This window comes from Equus przewalskii, chromosome 22 (genome assembly GCF_037783145.1).
Source record: "Equus przewalskii isolate Varuska chromosome 22, EquPr2, whole genome shotgun sequence".
Lineage (NCBI taxonomy): Eukaryota > Metazoa > Chordata > Mammalia > Perissodactyla > Equidae > Equus > Equus przewalskii.
Window position 1 is genome coordinate 51,618,015 of NC_091852.1, and position 18,656 is coordinate 51,636,670.

At 47.1% G+C, this 18,656-nt stretch overlaps 1 long non-coding RNA gene across 1 annotated transcript; it reads left to right on the forward strand.

Moving 5' to 3' along the window:
• Positions 1–1,747: 1,747 nt before the first annotated feature.
• On the forward strand, positions 1,748–16,884 carry LOC139078375 (uncharacterized). The gene is made up of 3 exons (XR_011531300.1): positions 1,748–1,885; positions 14,652–14,884; positions 16,122–16,884. It is a non-coding gene; the product is annotated as an uncharacterized lncRNA (long non-coding RNA).
• Positions 16,885–18,656: the final 1,772 nt, after the last annotated feature.

An 18,656-nucleotide genomic window follows, 5' to 3' on the forward strand; every position in this document is an offset into this window, starting at 1 on the left:
CGGAGGAGGCCGGTGCCCGAGCATCTTGCACCAGATGAGAGGGCTGCAATCCAGGGGTGGGGGAACTCTGTAAGCCTTTGCGTTGGTTTCCTGTGGCTGCTCAAACCAATGACTACAGATTTGTGGCTTAAAACCACACAAATGTGAAGTTCTGCAGATCAGAATTCTAACATGGTCTCACTGGATCAAGATCAAGGTGTCTGCAGGGTGCGCTCCTTCTGGAGACTCTAAGACAGAATCTGTTTCTGAGACTTTTCTGCTTCCAGAAGCTGCCTGCATTCCTTGACTCGTGGCCCCTTTCTCCATCTTCAAAGCCAGTGACATCAGCCGAGTCTTTCTCATGCTGCCATCTCTCTGGTTCTCGCCTCCACTTTCAAGGACCCTCGTGGTCACGTTGGGCCCACCTGAATAATCCAGGGTGCTCTTCCTTTTGCAGGTCTGCTGATAAGTGACCTTCATTCCATCTGCAACCTTTGCCGTGTCAGAGCACAGAGTCACAGTTTCCAGGGACCAGGTTGCTCCTGTGTGTCCGGCACAGGGGGAAGGGAGCCAGAGCGGGACGTCCACCATCCAGCTCAATCCAGCTGAGGCCTCCGCCCTCACTCAGCCCTCCTTGCACTCCAGCTCTCCAAGGTATCTGTCCAAGAAGAGAGTGAAATGGTGAAATGTCCACCAGTCAGGCTTTTTATAGCAGAAGAGAACCCAGGGGACCGGCCCCATGGCCGAGTGGTTAAGTTGACACGCTCCTCTGCGGCGGCCCAGGGTTTTGCTGGTTCAGATCCTGGGTGCGGACATGGCACTACTCATCAGGCCACACTGAGGTGGTGTCCCATGTGCCACAACTAGAAGGACCCACAACTACAATATACAACTATGTACTGGGGGGATTTGGGGAGAAAAAGCAGAAAGAAAAAAAAAGATTGGCAACACTTGTTAGCACAGGTGCCAATCTCTAAAAAAAGAAAAAAACAAGAAGAGAACCCAAAATCCCTTTGAATTCAGTACGAACTTGGGCCCCTTCACGGTGCAGGAGAGAAATGCGTAGTCTTGAGATTCCCATCTTTATTCCTGACACCCAGTGTCTCATTTGCTTTTCCACTCAATTTAAAAGTCTTCTTCAATATAATCCCTACATTGTTTAGTCATCACGCTAAGTAATATCCTCACTGTGGTCAATAATCTTGGACAAAGAGCAGTCTTTAGGAAGGAAGGGAAGGGAGATGCTCGTCCTGTTAGCTGTTCTATGGGCTAGTACATGCAGCGCCAGGAATGACTATAGTCAGGGTCAATTGTTTTCGTGAATTAGCACAAGTTAGTAAACGTCACTGGTGAAAATAGAAAATCTTTGTTTTAGGATAATCTTCACCAAAGCCTGAAAACTCTCACAGCTTGCACTCAACTTGCATTTTTACTTTGTTTATTCTGTAGACGTTACAACATTTACGACTACTACGGGCCAGAGAATGAGAGGATGCTGCCTGGAGAAGGCCATTTCCAAGTAGGCCAAGAGTGAGGGATGGAGTCGTGACCCCCGTTAGTCCCTCCTCCCTGTTTCCAGGAGTGGAAGGTGTGCATGACGGGTGTCAGTGCACCTGGAAACACCAGCCAGGGGATTTCTCTTGCCTTGTGATCTCTGGGTCTCCCGGGAGGCTGATTGGAACTCATCTGTGCTGACCCTGCGCCGGGCCAGGGGCGAGTGTGGACTGGCCTTCCCGCGGACAGCAGCGGCCTCCCCAGGGGCGCTCGCTCGCGCTCACGACACTGCAGGCGGGACAGGAAACTTTCCAGCTGCCGTTCTGGATTCTGCAACGATTCTCATCATCGTTAGAAGCCCTTCAGCCTCTCCTTTGTGTTGTCGCCGTCAGACAAACACAGTCGGTCTTCGGTAAGTCCCTCCCGGACGGTGACAATGAAAGGTCAGACGTTGGTCACTTTGTCCCTCCTGTCTTGCTCTGTGCGCAGAGCGAGCGGTTTACTGTGAGTTTTCTTTGTTCTGCTCTTTCGTGTTATCAACAGTTTGTTGCTTATTTACATTTTGTTTTGTTTTGCTTTTGACCTAAGTTTTTCTGGTTTTTAATCATTCTCTCTCAATTTTTATCAATTTATTTATTTCTCTGCCTCCTTTGATCATTTTCAAATGTTGTGTTAGTCTTGTGGTCCATTTGTCCTTCCTCCTTTTTATTTTCTTTCTAATATTTCTTCTGTTGTGTCTTAGACATTTCTTTTTACTCTCAAACCTTTGCATGGGTAAAGAATTGCTAGGTATTCATAAGCTTAAGTAAATAAGTGCTAAGAAATGCCCGTCATTGCGACATAATCTTATCCATCTCACTGAGTGCAACAATGCATGCTTAATAATACCTATAGAAATTAGAAGTTAATTGCCAAAATATTAGCAAATAAATCCCCAGTAGCTCAAGTCCACACTGGTAAGTTTTCAGCAAGGTTTTCCTGGGCACCACCTCCTGCTGGGCAGAGCTGCATATGGCAGGCTCTGCTGAGAGGTCCACTGCCTGATGGCACCCATTGTCCCGTTAAGCTGTAAGGTCCAGCCTTTCTCTTAAGTCCTGAAACAACGTTCTACTATAACTAACTGCCTACGACGTGCTCACTGGTGTCACCAACCCTGGGGATTTTGAGGATGGAAGTAAGAGAGGCACACGGCCACAGCTGACCCTGGGAAATGTAAGCAATTTGCAACTATAAACCTCCTTGTCATGTGGCCTGCAAGCAAGCTTTCTCATGAAGGGCTCATTTCCTTCTGTCTGATCTCTTTGTCTGGTTGAGCTGCATGTGATGTCTTTGCTCCGTCTGCCCTGAACAAGCGCAGCACAAAGCTGGAGCTCGTCAATGTGGTCCTGCAAGGTAGGGAGTGGAGATGGAGGGGCGGACAAGTGAGAGATGGACAGATGTGTGAGAGCTGGACAGAGGGGCTCACCTGTGACTTTCTGCTCCTTCTGTGAAAGACTGGCGCTAAGAACCCCATCTTTTCTTAGGTAGCTCTCTTTTGGATTCTGGGTGAAGTTGATAATTAAATGGTCCTATCAACCAGCATACTCAATGGTTCACCAAACCCTCCATCTAGGAGTACCATGGATCCTTAAAAGTCTATCCCAATAAGGCAGAGGTTCTTAAAGCGTGGTCCCAGGACCGGCAGCATCAGCATCACCTGAAACATGCAAATTCTTGAGTCCCACCCCAGACCTACGGAGTCAGAAGCTCTGGGGTAGCACCTAGCACTCTATTTCAAAAAGTCCTGAAGGAAATTCTGCAACCTGAGAGCCACCACAATGAAGAAATGAGAAGCCTTGCACCAATGCGATCAGCTGAGGCAAAATTCAGCCCGCGCTCCCCGACACCAGGACTACTGTCCCCTTTCCACCATCATTCTGGCGTCCATTTTTCCGAGGAAGCCAGACGGCATTCCATCTCTCTAGCTGTCTCTTTCCAAGTTGGCTTTTCTTCTGCCAGAAACTTTCACAGTCATGCAGGTTATGTTATGTCCTTCTCCTCTCAGCTCCCTGGTGGCTCTGTTCCCTGCTTCCTCCTCTGACTGGGGGACTCTGGAGAGCAATGACTGGGTCTCACTGCATGGGCCTGGGGCTGAGAAAGCAATCGGTGATGTTCACAGAATATCACCGATGGTGGCATGGCTGGAGTCCACACAAGAGAAAGGTGCCATGGGTCTATCCTCCGGAGTATTGGTCAGGGTTTTCCAGAGAAACAGAACCAAGGGAAATAGATAAGAGATTTATCTAAGGAATGGGCTAACTCAATTGTGGAGGCTGGCAAGTCCAAAATCTACAGGGCAGGCCGCAGGCTGGAGACCCAGAGAAGAGTTGATGTTGCAGCTCGAGTCTGAAGGCCATCTGGAGGCAGAATTCCCTCTTTCTTGGGGACCTCAGTCTTTTTTCTCTTAAGGCTTTCTACTGACTGGATGAGGCCCTCCCACATTATGGAGGGCAATTTGCTTTACTCAAAGTCTACTGATTTAAATGTTAATCTCCTCCAAAAATTACCTTCACAGCAGACATCTGGCCAAACATCTGGGTGCTGTAGACTGGCCAAGCTGACACGTGAAATTAACCATCGCACCAGTGACACTGTGGGAGCAATGCACTTTGTGGAACCATGTGGAGAAGAGCCAGGTGGCAGACATCATTAAGTGGGATTAGAAGCCCGCATGTCTACTCAGGGACACACTCGCGCACACACACGTACACGGGTCCCAGAATGTGGCAGTGATCACCCCAGAGTGCCCCTGAGGTGAAAGCCTTATACTGAAATTTTGACTTGCACCATCTCCTAAATATACATTTCTCTTTCTAACACGAAAGCATGGCAGAAGCCATGCTGTGTTTACTAAGATCCCAGAGGGCACCACTGGGAACCCAGGCAAGTGAAGGAATTCGAAACCCATGGAATTGTGCTGGTTTCTGCTTTGACCCTCCCAATCAGCTGAGGACTAGCTAGGAAAATGGCCCTCAGTTCATGAGGAATTAATTTTTCAGTATCTGCAGCTAATTCACACCGTTTGCCATCCCTCACCAGGATGACTCACGCTTTTTTCTTCATGGTGTTCACCTTACAAAAAGCACTTCTGTGCGGTCAGTGGCCATCTCAAGAGCTCAGGGTCAGTGGTCTGACCTTCAGGGAACTACGAATTCCTTTTGACTGTGGTCCTTCCTTTTTACGACCATCCATCTCTTTCCATCACTAAAAACCATGGGGATAAGATAAAGGTGATCAAAGAACCATATCACTGAATTCTCTGTCTCCAATTGGACCGATGGTGCTGGTGCATGCTTTCTCGCAGGCAAATGATAGAAGAGCATGAATTTTCCCGAGCTTTAAATTCATCAAGCTTTGGATCATTTTAAACTGATAAGGACTGTGAATACATTTAAGTGGAATTTTTAAAAAGCTTGTGTCTTGTTGCCGCTGTCTGGGATGTGTTTGTACGGCATGTTTCACAAATGTGTTATTGTGAAAGACACAGACGATGGAAGGAGATAGAGAAGCTCCCATGGCCCCAGCTGACAATGACTGCGCAGAAAGTGAAGAGCCAGGCCAGCGCTGGGGTAAGTCTCCTGAGCAAGGTCAGAGGTAATGGGAGACTCTGGCGGGAGAGGACGGAGAAGCAGCAGCTGTTGGGATTGGCTGGGAAGATGTCACTGGCAATGTTAGGGCAGGTATGCAAAATGCTTCGTGACCAAGGGCTTTCGTTCTCCTCGGCTTTCATCAAAGTTTCAGAAGGACCCCTGACCTGGTAGGGGACATCCTCATGGCTGTAGGCAGAGAGATTTTGGTCACTGGCATCGAAAGTGAGACTACAGGGCCTCGAGGGCGGCCTCACTGGTGTTGATGACGCCGGGAGTCTTCTCAGCTTCCAGCTGAGCCGCCAGGCTGGTGGCTGGAAGGGGCCTCTTAGGACGGGCGGGCCAGTCAATGACACCATTTTCCGGTGTGTATTGGCCAAATGGGCCCGCCCGAATGTGGACAAGTCACTTCACGCTCAATTCTGCATATCTGTGACGTTGAGTCTAGACTTCCTGTTCGAAACGTTGCAAAGACAGATTAGGTAAATTCTAAAGGAAATGTCAGCTCTTTGGGCAGGCGGCTTAGGTTTAGAAGAGGATTTTAAGGTGCAGTAACTTTATGGGGGGAAGGTACAAAATAAACCTTTTAACAGTCAGCATTTCAGCGTGAACACACTCGCATCCACGAGGTGCCAGAATGGTGGCAGGCACGTGTGGAACGTGAAAGCGTGCACTCAGTTCTCTCAGAGAATTCATGTAGACATGGAAAAACCACGGTGCATTTTTTAAGACTTCGCACTGCAAATAATGTGACCTGAGACTCCTGTTTGTCTGCCGTCCGTGCAGGTTTTGGGGACCTGGTCTCTGGTAAAGGGTGGAAACTCCTTGTCTTCTGCACACGTGCTGGGACAATCTGCCATCCGTCACATGGTGGGCGCTGCTGGACACAGAGTAATCGTTTCTATTCTGGGAACGGTCTGTTCCACCTTTGACCTCCGCCTACCGGCTGGGAGCATGTGGGCATTGTTGAGTAGCAGAGTCTTAAAATAAACCACGCAGAGTCGCCAGGGTCAGGCTCCAGATGCTGGACAATGAAAAGTAAACTTCTCGGGAAGTGATGCTTGAGCTTCATTGCTGAACGAGGCCTGTATCCAGAAGCGATGTCCCCCGGCTGTGCAGGAGCTCAGCCGCCTGGGACCGGTTCCATGAGTGTGCCCCTGCAGCGAGCGCACCCACGCAGACCATCACCTTGGTGTCGGCATCCCCTGGATCTTTGCTTTTTTTAACCTACTTTCTAGAAACTCAAAGGTGCTTCTCTGGCAAACTTATTTTATGGGGATGCTAATAATTTTTGCTTAATTCTGTTTTTTCCTTTGAACGCTTTTGGGTGCCAGTGCCTCAGAACGATTCTGGTAAACATAACCCCTCCCTGCCACACCCAGGCTCCCCAGGTAAGAAGCAACACCATGGATGGAGGGCAGGTTGGCTCTGAAGCAATGATCTTGAGGGCACTGAAACTTCCTGATAAGTATTTTGAATGAAATGAGACTAGTATGCATTACACAACCAACCAACACCCTTCTCCTGTCACAAAGGAAAGGGTAACTTGGAAAGGGTGGGAAAGGCAGATGGAGAAGTCCACCCAGCCGTAGAGAAGGAAGGAAGGCTGCAGATGACACCTCGCCCGTCCCCCACACAGTCGCTCACTCACACACACACACACACACACCCCTTATGGCAGCACCCTCACCATCCGTCTTCCCCTCTTCGGACTCGACAGTGCTCCAGGCCCCAAGGCACTGGCGTGGTGGCCGCCCACTCAGCATGATTTCGGGGCACAGAAACCGTTCACTCTGTGCCTTCTACCTCCTTCCCTCACCTCTGCTGACCAATGCCTCAATTAGAGGCTCCTTTCATTAGAAACCAAGTATGACTTTTATCTTTTGTGAAAAAGCCCCAAATCTCCGAGTCTAATGGAGATTAGGTCCTTCTGAATCCCTGACCCCTCGTGGGGCACTGTCTCTCAAATCCAGTCCTGAGGGCACGTGGGAAAGCTCCTGGAGGGGAAATTCGGGCAGCAGGAGAGTTTGGGAGCTGAGAAAGCACCTTGGCCTTCTTCTCATCTGTGATAAACCAGAGAATTTTTATTATAAAGAAACGTGAAAAAGCGGTAGCTGCTACACAAGCCCTGCGACTTAGCAATTCTCCTCTTAGGTACGTGTCCTGGAGAAACTCTCGTGATTAAGCAAGAGATGCACAAGGATATTCAGAGCAGCAACTTTTAAAGGCGAAAAGTTAGAAACCGGCCAGATAACCATCCACAGGAGTAAATGGTAGTCTAGTCACAAAGTGGCAAAAACGAATGATGGAGGTTTATCTCTAGTAATATGGATAAATCTTCCAAAAGTGCTCAAGGAACAAATAAAAAATGCAGAGGAATGCCTGTCTTGGGACACAATTTAGATAGCATTTAAAGACGTGGAAAGTAAACGCACAACAGCTGGCCTGGATCTCACGTACACTCGGCCTGAGCCGGGAGTGGGACGACGGAGCCCACGGGGGTGGGAGCTCGGGGCGGCGAGCTCAGCCCCGGGGATGTACTTGCCTGTTTATTTTTATTACCTGTTCTTCATTTCGGTATTTCTGGAATATCTAATGATAATAAATATGTACAATTACATTTTTATATGTGTAAATATATAAATACAATAAAGAAAAAATAATTGAAAGGCAAAGTTTGCTAAGAGTATTGATTTTTCTACGAAAATCATGAATGTTAAATCAACAAATGTTGACACCTTGAAAAACACATTATTCCCCAGTGGCAGAGCTGAGTGGAGGGTGCTGGCAGCTGGCATGAGTGTGGTGACGTCGCCCTCCACGCAGCCCTTCCGTCCAGGCAGTGAATCCTATGGGGAACGCCTGTTAGCTGGCTAGGTTTGCGTTGCTTCCCAGCCTTTCACGTGTCGCTCCTGCCATGTCAGGGTTCCCAGCCATCGTGGACATAACTGACCCGTGGGCGATGGCTACCCAGGCAATTCTTGCAATGAAAGGGACAAGAAGTATTTGCTGAGAAGAATGTGCTGTATTGGGAGTTTTCTCAAGGAAACTATGCTTGAGTCTCAAGGAACAACCTAACTATTTGAGTAAGAGTTGTGTTTCTTTTTGGTAGGGAAGAATTTGCCCTGAGTTAACATCCCTTGCCAGTCTTCCTCTTTTTTCCCTTTTTTTTCCTCCTCAGAGCCCCAGTAGATGGTTGTAAGTCCTTCTAGTTCTTCCATGTGAACCGCACCACAACGTGGCAACCGACAGACGGTGGTGTGGTTCTGCGCCCGGGAACCGAACCCGGGCCGTTGAAGCAGTGAGAGCGCCGAACTTTACCACTAGACCATCAGGGCTGGCTCTGAATAAGAGTTTTTCCACCATTTTAAGTTTCCTCTAGTTCCATGCCCTCATTTTCTTTAAAAAGCACAGCCTCGCTGAGGACCAGAGCTAAGATTTTTATACCCTTGACCTCAAAGGGGGTGCAATTGGAAACTCCCTAGAGTAAGTGACCAAAGGAATGAAAGTGGGAGGGAGGAATGGCAGCGGTGCAGGCAGGAGGCGAGGTCTGTGAGGAAGGAGAGCCTGCTGGAGGCTCAGGCTCTCTGCAGCCTCGGAGCCGAGCCCCGGGGTGGGCCCCGGGGTGGCAGGTTGAGCGTGCAGAGGACTGGGGGGGCCATCTCAGAGTCTGCTGGGCTCCCCGGACAGGCGTTCTTCCGAGGGTCGTCTCCATTACACACTGCACACTCAGGAGCCACCCCCACCAGAGTCGATCTGGGGGTTCCAAACAGCCTGTGGAACCTCCCGTTACTCTCAGGGACTTACCTGTTGCTATGGTTTCCATAGTTCAAGAATACTAAGTCCTAGAAAGTGTAGAAAATATGGATGAATTGAAAGATGCCAGTAACAACCACTGTTGTTCCCAACACGCAGAGCCACAGACACGGGGCGTCTGTCCTCCTAACTCTCTCCTCTGTGCACGTGTGCATGTGTCTACTGTGCGTGTGCATGTGTCTACTGTGCGTGTGCATGTGTCTACTGTGCGCGTGTGCATGTGTCTACTGTGCGTGTGCATGTGTCTACTGTGCGTGTGCATGTGTCTACTGTGCGTGTGCATGTGTCTACTGTGCGCGTGTGCATGTGTCTACTGTGCGTGTGCATGTGTCTACTGTGCGTGTGCATGTGTCTACTGTGCGTGCATCCATATTTTTTTAATAAAAAGAGTATATTTTAAGTTCCTTTCTTGCAATCTGCTTTTTCCACTGAATAATATATTAGCTACACGCTTCCATGTGAGTTCATGTTCTTTAATATCTTTTTTAAATTGTAGCAAAATAAACATAATATAGAATTAAGCATTTTAGCCATGTTTAAGTAGAGTGCAGTGGCATTAAGTACGTTCACACTGATATGCAGCCATCACTACCATCTGTCTCCAGAATTTTCTCTTCCCAAACTGAAGCTCTGTCCCATTAAACACTCACTCCTCACCCCACTCCCCTCCCAGCCCATGGCGACCACCATGCTACTTTCTGTCTCTGTGGGTTGACTCCTCTAGGTCCCTCACGTGAGTGGAATCACACAGTATTTCTCCTTTTGTGACTGGCTCACTTCACTGAGCATGATGTTCTCAAGGTTCATCCTCGTTGTAGCAGGTGTCAGAATTTCCTTCCTTTTTAAGGCTGAATAGTATTCCATTGTACTTCAACACTTTCTTAAATGGCTGCATAGTATTTCTTTTGCAGATGTGCCATGATTTATTTAACTAACTTTCTGATCTTAGATGTCTGCTTTATTACCATTTGTTGACTATTATAAGCAACACGACAGTGGATGTCTTCAAAGGTAAATGTTTGCACGTACACATGATTTTCCCTGAGGATAAATTCCTCAGTGGAAATGGAATTGCTGAGTTGGACGGTGGAGGCCACATTCTCAGTAACTGCACGAGGTTCTGGCCTTTCCCTTTGGTGAAAGAGACCTGAGCTGGTCTCTGTTGCCAGGAGCCCCACCTCTCACAATTCATCCTTGCCAGTGATGGCTACCAGCCTTCTTAAGGAAAACACGCATTCAGTGCTAACTTTGGGTTGAATTAGGGTGCTCATTCTGCTTCTTCAGCAAGAGGAAGGACTCTGGATGGGAGGGGAAGGGAACCAACATTTTCTGAGTACATCTTATGTACCAGGCCTTTGCTATGGCTATTTTCTTGATAACCTCTCATCCTCCAGCTTTTGATGGTCCACCTTCTTGTTTCAAAAAAATTTCATTTTGTATTTTAAGATAATTTTATATTAACAGAAGAGTTATGAAAATAGTGCAGAAAATGCTTATCTTCAGCCAGTTTCCCCAATGTTGAAATCTATATAACCACAGTAGATGTCAAAACTAAGAAATTAGGTTCAACATCTGCAAATCAACCAATGTGATATACCACATCAACAAATTGAGGAATAAAAACCACATGATCATCTCAATAGATGCAGAGAAAGCATTTGACAAGATCCAGCAACGATTTATGATAAAAAAAAAACTCTTGACAAAATGGGAATAGAAGGAAACTACCTCAACATAATAAAGGCCATATAAGAAAACCCACAGCCAACATCATACTCAATGGGCAAGAACTGAAAGCCATCCCTCTGAGAACAGGAACAAGACAAGGATTCTCACTACCACCACTCTTAATCAACATAGCACTGGAGGTTCTGGCCAGAAAGCAATTAGGCAAGAGAAAGGAATAAAAGGAATCCAAATAGGGAGTGAAGAAGTGAAACTCTCGCTGTTTGCAGACAACATGATCTTATATATAGAAAATCCCAAAGAATCCATCAGAAAACTAATAGAAATAATTAACAACTACAAGAAAGTTGCAGGGTACAAAATCAACTTACAAAAATCAGTTGCTTTTCTATACTCCAGTAACAAACTTACAGAAAGAGAACTCAAGAATACAATTCCATTTACAATCACAACTAAAAGAATAAAGTACCTAGGAACAAATTTAACCAAGGAGGTGAAGGACTTATAACATGAAAACTATAAGACATTACTGAAAGAAATTGATAGTGACATAAAGAGATGGAAAGAGATTCCTTGCTCATGGATTGGAAGACTAAACATAGTCAAAATGTCCATACTACCCAAAGCAATCTACAGATTCAATGCAATCCCAATCAGAATCCCAAGGACATTCTTCACAGAAATAGAACAAAGAATCCTAAAATTCATATGGGGCAACCAAAGACCCCAAATTGGTAAAGCTATCCTGAGAAAAAAGAACAAAAAGCTGGAGGTATCACAATCCCTGACTTCAAAATGTACTTCAAAGCCATAGTGATCAAAACAGCATGGTACTGGTACAAAAACAGACACACAGATCAATGGAACAGAACTGAAAGCCCAGAAATAAAACCACACCTCTACAGACAGCTAATCTTCCACACAGGTGCCAAGAACATACAGTGGAGAAAAGATAGTGTCTTCAATAAATGGTATTGGGAAAACTGGACAGCCACATGCAAAAGAATGAAGGTAGACCATTATCTCAGGCCATACACAAAAATAAACTCAAAAATGGATCAAAGAGGGGCTGGCCCCGTGGCCGAGTGGTTAAGTTCGCACGCTCCGCTGCAGGCGGCCCGGTGTTTCGTTAGTTCGAATCCTGGGCGCGGACATGGCACTGCTCATCAAACCACGCTGAGGCAGCGTCCCACATGCCACAACGAGAAGAACCCACAACGAAGAATACACAACTATGTACCGGGGGGCTTTGGGGAGAAAAAGGAAAAAATAAAAAATCTTTAAAAAAAAAAAAAAAGGATCAAAGACTTCAAGACAAGTCCTGAAACCATAAAACTCCTGGAAGATAATATAGGGAGTACACTCTTTGACATCGAACTTAAAAGGATCTTTTCGAATACCATATTTTCTCAGACAAGGGAAACAAGAGAAAAAATAAACAAGTGGGAGCTCATCAGACTAAAGAGCTTCTGCAAGGCAAAAGAAACCAGGATCAAAACAAAGAGACAGCCTACCAACTGGGAGAAAATATTTGCAAATCATATATCTGACAAGGGGTTAACCTCCATAATAGATAAGGAAGTCACACAACTGAACTATAAGAAAATAAACACCCTGATCAAAAAATGGACAGAGAGGGGCTGGACCCTTGGCCGAGTGGTTAAGTTCGCATACTCCGCTGCAGGCGGCCCAGTGTTTTGTTGGTTCGAATCCTGGGCGCGGACGTGGCACTGCTCATCAAACCACGCTGAGGCAGCGTCCCACATGCCACAACTAGAAGGACCCACAACAAAGGATATACAACTATGTACCGGGGGGCTTTGGGGAGAAAAAGGAAAAAAATTAAATCTTTAAAAAAAAAAATGGGCAGAGAATATGAACAGAGGTTTTTCCAAAGAAGATATACAGATGGCCAATAAACACATGAAAACATGTTCAATGTCACTAATCTTCAGGGAAATTCAAATCAAAACTACACTAAGATACCATCTTACACCTGTTAAAATAGCTATAATCACTAAGACTAAAAATAACAAATGTTGGAGGGGGTGTGGAGAGAAGGGAACCCTCGTACACTGATGGTGGGAATGCAAACTGGTGCAGCCACTATGGAAAACAGTATGGAGATTCCTCAAAAAACTAAAAATAGAAATACCACGTGACCCAGCTATCCCACTACTCGGTATCTACCCAAACAACTTGAAATCAACAATCCAAAGGAACATATACACCCCTATGTCCATAGCAGCCCTATTCACAATAGCCAAGACATGGAAACAATCCAAGTGCCCGTCAACCAATGATTGGATAAAGAAGATGTGGTATATACATATACAATGGAATACTAGTCAGCCAGAAAAAAGACAAATTCATCCCATTTGCAACAACATGGATGGATCTGGAGGGAATTATGCTAAGCAAAGTAAGCCAGACTGAGAAAGACAAACACCAGATGATTTCACTCATATGTGAAATATGAACAAATACATGGACAAAGAAAACAGTTCAGTGGTTACCAGGGGAAGGGGGGTGGGGGTGGGGAGGGGGGTGGGGGTGGGGAGGGGGGTGGGGGTGGGCACAGGGGATGAAGGGGAACACTTATATGGTGACAGTCAAGAAATAATGTACAACTGAAATCTCACATCGATGTAAACTATTATGAACTCAATAAAAAAAATTTAAATTAAAAAAAAAAACAGAAATTAACATAGGCCCCACATTATTCACTGGAGTCCAGACTTCTCAGATGTGACCCGTTTTCCCTCTGATGTCCTCTCTATGCCCCAGAATCCCATCCAGGGTTCCACAGTGTGTTTATTGTATGGCTTCCTACTCCCCTGGGGCCTGGGATGGTTTTTAATCCTCCCTTGTTTTCCTGGCTTTGATGGTTTTAAAGAGCATGGGTCAGGGATTCTGTAGAAAGTCCCTCAGTCTGACTTTGTCGATGCTTCCTCATGGTTAGGCTGGGGTTATGGTTTTGGGGAGAATGTCACAAAGGGAGCGTCCTCATACACTCTCATCAGGGATGCTGGTCACCTGGATCTTCTGGATCAGGCGAGGCCTCTGTGACGGTTCTGTTTTCCTCTGTCAGTGAGTTAGAAGCCGGTCACTAAGTCCAGCTCACACTCAAAGGGCAGGGAAGTAAGGTCGACCTCCTGGAGGTGGATCAAAGAACTTGTGGACCGATGTTAACGCCACCACAGTAATTAATAAACGTTCTGCAGACGCCGTGAGGCTACGCCAATATCCGCTGATTGTGGCATCAGCTGTGGACCTGCGGCAGCTGCTGTGGTGGTGGTGTCTTCATGGTGATTTCCTCTTTCCCTCGGTCCTTCCGCATTTGTTATTTGGAATTCTTGAAGGAAGATTTGTCCCATTTTCCCATTTATTTATTTTTCAAACATGTATTTATAGTGGTATGTGCTCACAGATATTTATTTTCTTCTCCGGGTTCCATCTAATATCCTCCTTATTTACTTTGTCGCACAATTGCTTCCAGCTTTGGCCGTTGGGAGTCTTTCCAGGTTGTCTCCTTGCTTTTTCAAAATGTCTCAACTGGTTATCTTTCCTTTCTTTTTTTGAGTACTTTCTTAATTTCTGGCACAACAACATGTTGTGGGCTCATCTTGTGTTGCCCTTGCCCCTGTCCTAGGATCAGCTATTTCTCCGGGGAGCTGTGGTTCCGTCTATTAGAAGTTCTCATTTAGACACTAAGATCTGGGACCTGGGTCTGCATGATGCTCCCGGGGGTGTCGCCGCCTCCAGCCCCGGGTGGTGGAAGAGCTGGCGGTCCTGTGTGTGCAAGCCGAGCCTGTGTGCACACAGGTCTGCACTTATCTGGGAGTCTGTCCACCCCCATCTGTGTTAAAACAGACCTGAGTTCATGCGGATGTCTTCGGCTTTATTCCATCATCAGTCTATCGATTTCGTAGTTAGATTTACAAAAGGAAATTTAAAATATGTGATTTTAGATTTACAACAGGGAATTTAAAATATATGATTTCTTTTGGTTCGTACTAATGATGTTTCTCCCAAATCCTTTTCTTTCAGAGTTGGTTTTCTGGAGTGAAGAGGAGACTACCCCAGCCCAGCCAGGCGTGTGCTAATCAGCCGCAGGCATGCGCATCAGATACCAGCCCAGGGGGCGAGATGTAGTCACGTCTTCATTTCCCGTGAAGTCCGACCGACTCTTTATGCTTCCAGGCTGGTGGGAGCTGGACCTCAGGCAGGTGTGGAGTCTCCTCCTCCAGGATGCCATCACCATGGGACGTTCGCGGTGGGAGGTTCGTGTGATGGGAGGACCTCCGAGCTGACATCCATCCTCTGCTGCTGGCGTCCTCACTGGCTTAGCTGGTGGTGGCCTGGTGAACCCAGGAGCTCTCCGCCCTCAGGCGCCAAGCGGGAAACAGGAACTGTAGCCAGGCTGAGAGCCACAGCACCTGGGGACCCGCCCTCTCTGGCCTCTCCCTCCTCTGGGTCTCTTCTTTCTACTCCCCACCCGCCCCTGTCTCTCCCTGGTCACCCACAAGGCTCTGAGGTTAGTCTCTTTACTATACTCTGGCCTTAGGAGAACACAGGCCTGCACAGGGAGAGCCTCATGGCACCTCTGCTCTGGGCCAGACTCAAAGGGCTCCGGGGAGCAGCCTGCATAGAAGGGACAAGGACACAGGGAGGGAGAAAGGGACAAGTCGTGTCAGTCCTCACACTTCCCCAGGATCTCTGTCACAGGCTCTGCTGGTGCACCGGTTTGTCAGGCTCACTCCTCAACAGTCGCTCTTGAGTTACAGATGACTGACAGCGAGTATCGTGTGTCTGTTTCTTATCCCCCTCGTGGCTGAACTTCTAGACCTTCTGGTGGCCTTAGATTGGGCTCAGTAATAGAGAAACTTCCATTTCTGTGACTGGTGTTGTAGGATGCCTGTCTGGCCTCCTCCGCTTCCCCGTTTTGTGGAAATGTGTTTAAGCTTATCTGCTTATCTCACCCTTTCCATTTCCCCAGCACATCACTTTCATAAGCAAACTGTTGTTGCTTCACTAGTTTAAAACTCAGCTGATTTTTGTGCAAAAGTTTTTGGGGAAGAAACTCACTGTTAATTTCTGCCAGAAGAATTAATCTAGCCAAGTTAGCGCAGAGAAGAGCTTGCAGAACAGTTAAGAAGCTCTGGTCTGGCCCTCGTGCCAGTTAAGGGGAGTTAGGATCACGGGGGGCTTCAGGCAGTGGACCTCTGCGATTTAGGAAAGCGCTCCCCTGCGGCCAGTTGCTCACTTAGGGCTGACATTCTTTCCTGCTGTCCTGTTGTCTGGAGAACTGTAAGGATGCTGCTCAGGAGGTTGTCTGCCTTCCTACGGTTGTTGTTGTCCAATGAAAGCTCCCCAGTAGGAAGGACGCCCACACCACTGAAAGGGCTCGCCTAAATTAGCAGGGGTGTGGAAGTCGGCGGTCACAGCGTGTCGGGTTATTTGGATGGTGTTGGGACCATATTCGCAATGACTGCAGACAACGAATCCTGTCCTTTGCAGGTGGGGCCCACCCTTCAAGACAGAAAGGGATGAGGGCTGAAGCGCACTTCTTACTGGATGTTGAGAGCCAGGTTCATCACAGCAGGAGCATCCTCTCAGACTGAGTTCGCGCTGAACACAAAGCCAGCAAGTACCACTCACCACATCTGTGAGCTGAGCGCCCTTATTTCTTAATTAACACCTCTCACTGCCCAAACCTCCCCCTGCCCTCCCCGGAACAGAATTCCACATCACATCGAAGTGATAGGCATTCAGGGGAAGAACAGAATCACTTAACTGGGTCTTATTATCAAGAGAAAGAAAAAAAATTCTCTGTTAAATAACCCTGTAAATGCCTTAACTGTATTTTGTAAACAAAACACTTTCACCTCATTACTCCACAAGATGCCCTGAAAGTTTCACATGACAGGAAGGGTATTCTCAGAGGAAGCACTGAGAAAAGTCTCTCATAGGTGCCAGCAAGTGCACAAAAACGGAAATGACATGTTTTCTTGGTGGAGAAAACCTCTTGGGGCAAAACATTGCCTAAAATTGTAATTTGCTAACTGCGGTAACGCCTGACTTACCCGGAAAACGGGTGAGGGACAAACCGAGGACGTGTTTTCAGATAACATAACTTCTGCTGATTTCTTCAAGAGCTATATTCACTCCCTCGAAATTTGCATTTATCGATTCTTGCTTCCTAATGAATTATTCGTATGCCTAAACTGTGTCTTGTTTCCTCTGGCTTACTTTTGAACTCTATAAAAGGACACCACATTGTGTGTAGTCTCCCGGGTCTTGCTTTTTGTATACGACTTGGTCACTGAGATCCACGCTGTGGTGCGTCGCTGCTGCTCAACCATTTAAGCAGCTGGACGGCATTCCTTTTCAAATAGACCACAACGTATTCCTCCCTTCTTCCACTGGTGCACTTTTCATCGTCTCAGAGTCCTGGCTGCCGTGGACATTTCTTGCAGGTGCTCTGGGGCACGTGTGTAGGAGTTTCTCCTGGATGGACTCAGGGACAGAGGTGCTGAGTCATGTGTATGGTTACCCAACTTTAAGAGTTAACGGTCAGTTTATTTCCAAGCCGTTGCTCTGATGTCACCCCTGGGCCTGTGTCTAAGGGCCTGTCCATCCACAGCCGCCCCTACGGTTGGTGTTCTCAGGCTCCTTATTTTGTGCCAATCAAATATGAGTATATTGATGTCACATTATGGTCTTAATCTGCATTTTGTAAGTGACAACCTCCACTTTTCTGACAACAACTGGGAGTCCAACGATTCAGTTCAGTTCACTCCTGCCGCTGTCTACTCAGAGTTGGTCGGACCCCACAGGTTAGGGGCTCAGCGTCAGAAGACTGCTCCCACTTCTGACAGCAGCTGTAACGGGCTGCCCAGGCCACCCATACTTTTGCCCGGCCAACTGCAAATTTGGGGGCTCCCACGGACCCCATAGGTTTGATAATTTCTTACAAGACTTGCAGAACTCAGGAAGACAGTTGACTTACTATCACTGGTTTATTGTAGAGGATACAAATAAACAGCCAAACGGAAGAGGCGCAGGGCGAGGTGGGCAGGGGTGGGGGGCTTCCACGTCCCCTCTGGGCAGCCACCCTCCCAGCACTTCCGGGTGCTCAGTGACCTGGAAACTCCCCACACCCCATCGTTTAGGTGTTTTTTGTGAGGGTTTCATTACGTAGGTGTGATTGATTAAATCGTTGGTCTTTGGTGAGTGAACTCAACTTCCAGCTCCTCTCGCCTCCCAGGAGGTGGGGCTGAAAGCTTTAACCCTCTAATCAGGCCTCGGTCTCTCTGGAGATCAGCCCCCATGGGAAGCTCCTCGGGACCCCCAGCCCCTTAGCCATCTCATTAGCAAGCAAGAGACACTCTCATCACACTGGAGATGCCCGAGGTGGTTAGGAGCTGTGAGCCGGGGAACCAGGGACAAAGACCTAATAAATATTTTTTACTATATCCCAGACAATAAATTTCATATACTTATTAACTACATCTTTGAAATGCCTCTTCATTTGTTTTGAAGAAGCATTTCCTACCAGATTGTTTGTCATTTGGTCAAAATGTTCTTTATTCCCTTTTTTAGTCTTTCATGTTGGAATTTACATAAAACACTTTTCAATCCCACTTCTTGTTTCCAACATCTATAATTAAAACTTTATTTATTAATAACCATAAAAGTGTTAAATAATTGTTTCCTCAGAATATTTTAGTCACCTCCTTCCTCTCCCCAAACACCGATATGAAACCCTGAAAACACTACCTCTGTCCTCCTTTTACCCCAATACCCCGCAAAATAATATAAAACGTGTAGTTCTAGGCCGTCACTAGACTTTAGAATACAGCATGTCTCTTCATTTTAAACCGTTCTCGGTGCCTATGTGAGCAAACCCAGGCGCATCATCACCTTCCCTGTCTGCGTCCTCCGCCCACGCCCATCCTCGTGGCTCTTCGACTCAGCGGGCTGTGCTCTGAGCCCCAGGTTCCGGTTTCTGCAGCCTTTGTTTGAAGGACTTCCTCCAGGATTTCCTTCAGC